The sequence below is a fragment of the Nomascus leucogenys genome, chromosome 5 (assembly GCF_006542625.1).
Source record: "Nomascus leucogenys isolate Asia chromosome 5, Asia_NLE_v1, whole genome shotgun sequence".
Classification (NCBI taxonomy): Eukaryota; Metazoa; Chordata; class Mammalia; order Primates; family Hylobatidae; genus Nomascus; species Nomascus leucogenys.
Window position 1 is genome coordinate 74,093,891 of NC_044385.1, and position 2,433 is coordinate 74,096,323.

General features: G+C 41.0%; 1 pseudogene across 1 annotated transcript; it reads right to left on the reverse strand.

Moving 5' to 3' along the window:
* Positions 1–1,137: 1,137 nt before the first annotated feature.
* Positions 1,138–1,645, reverse strand: LOC100585627 (annotated as a pseudogene). The gene has a single exon (XR_001115824.2). The product of XR_001115824.2 is annotated as a 40S ribosomal protein S12 pseudogene (transcript).
* Positions 1,646–2,433: the final 788 nt, after the last annotated feature.

The window sequence follows — 2,433 nt, forward strand, 5'->3', positions numbered from 1 at the left end:
GGTGGATCACAAGGTCAGGAGTTCAAGACCAGCCTGGCCAATATGGTGAAACCTCATCTCTACTAAAAATACAAAAACTAGTTGGGCATGGTGGTGGGCACCTGTAGTCCCAGCTACTCGGGAGGCTGAGGCAGGAGAATCACTTGAACCCGGGAGGCAGAGGTTGCAGTGAGCTGAGATCGTGCCACTGCACTCCATCCTGGGCAACAGAGTGAGACTCTATCCCAAAAAAGAAAAAAAGAAAGAAAAGAAATGAGCTATCGAACCACAAAAACATGGAGAAGGCCAGGTGCATTGGCTCAAGCCTATAATCCCAGCACTTTGGGAAGCCAAAGTGGGCTGATCACTTGAGGTTAGGAGTTCAAGACAGCCTGGCCAACATGGTGAAACCCCGTCCCTACTAAAAATACAAAAGTTAGCTGGAAACGGTGACGCACGCCTGTAATCCCAGCTACTCGAGAGACTGAGGCATGAGAATCACTTGAACCCAGGAGGCAGAGGTTGCAGTAAGTGGAGACTGCACCACTGCACTCCAGCCTAGGTGACAGAGTGAGACTCCATCTCAAAAAAAAAAAAAAAAAAGTGGTGATGATTATATTAATACAATCTTAATGCCATTGAATTATACATTTAAGGATGGTTAAAATGATAAATACTATGTTATGTATATTTTACCGCAATACTAAGAAGAATTACCAATGCCCCCCTCCACTCATTTTCCACTGTATACTCTTTGAATATTTATATCACGGGCTTGTATTACCTATTTAAAGCAGATGTTTTTAACCAAAAGATTTAACTTTATACATTTATAGGATATTCTTTCAACTGCATAAAAGTGGCTCTACTGTATCCTGGAAATGAAAAATTATTGAAAAAAACTGCAAAGGGTTAAAACTGCATCTAAGGTAAGTAAATTCATCAATTGCTGCTGTCCCTCCACAGAAAGAATGTACAGCCTCCTCCTTTCTTCCTCTCCTCATAGCCCCACCCCAGCTTCCTGTCATGCACACTGAGAATTTCATCATTCTAGCAACCTCATATCCAAAAAAGGTCCCTGGCACAAGATTTATCAGTCCCCAAAATTATCATGAAAAATTTTATATATATATATATATATATATATATATTTGTGTGTGTGAGCCAAAGATTTATGTCTTCATTTCTTGCATTTGAAATACTCTTCGATGACATCCTTGACCTGAGACTCCTTGCCATAGTCCTTAACTACTACACAACTGCAACCAACCACTTTACGGGGTTTCCCCTCTCGGTCAATTTTACAGAGGCCTACCCATTCTCCTAGTTTCTTGTTGTCATCAACCTTAATTAGGTTGATTTGGTGTTCAGCACAAAGGGCCTCCACCAACTTGACATACATAGGCTCATCACAGTTGGATGCAAGCACACAAAGATGGGCTTGGTGCTTTTCTAAGGTTTTGGCAGCTTCGCGAATTCCATGTGCTAGGCCATCGTGGATGAGGGCGGTCTTCAGCACCTCTTGTAAAGCAGTATTAACATCCATTACACCTCCAGCAGCAATGCCTTCCTGGGCCATGGCGGTGGGTTACGGGTGAAGCTGAATCTTGAATGCACCCAAGCCTCCGCCTCTGTGCGACTCAGCGGCGGCAGGGAAAGAAAATTATATTTTAATACCTGGCATATTAATGCAAGAATGTAAGCAATAATTGCAGGACTGTCATGAAAAGATTTTCAGTCTTTTTTTTTTCTTTCTGGAATTGAGAACAGTGGTAGATATGGAAGCTGTGAGTAGCCTGAAGAGTGCAGACAACCAAAATGAGTTGCCAGTAACATTAAGGCAAACCACAACAGAACAGGTAAGTCAGCCTTTATTTCTCAGGTGACACTTTGCACTGTGATACCACGGTGTTAACAAAAGGTATTAGAAGTATACAAGCCAAGTTAACTTATTTAAGAACTTTTCAGAGGCTACCGTAGGCCCAGCACTGTAACTTCAAGTCTCTATTCTACCAAATCCATGTCAAGTGGAAAAGACAAATTTTCCAGCTCTGCAGTGTCCCAAGCAGAACTCTTTGAGAGGAGGGAACATGCTTTGTTCCTGTCTGCTGCGCAACACAGAGTAGGTGCTTACAAGATGCATGAAGTTCTAATGTTCCACAGCACTGCAGGATGACTACAGTAAACAATAATATATGGATTCAAATACCTAGAAGGAGGATAATGAATGTTCCCAACACAAAGAAATAATAAATGTTCAATTTGATGGATAAGCTAATTATCCTGATCTGACCACTATACATTATATATCGAAACATCACTCTGTAATCCATAAATACATACAATTACTATATGTCAATTTTACAAATAAAAGAAAAAAAGATGTTTGAAGTAATGAATGAGTAACAAAATGAAGTGGATGGCTATGCGCAGTGGCTCACACCTATAATCCCA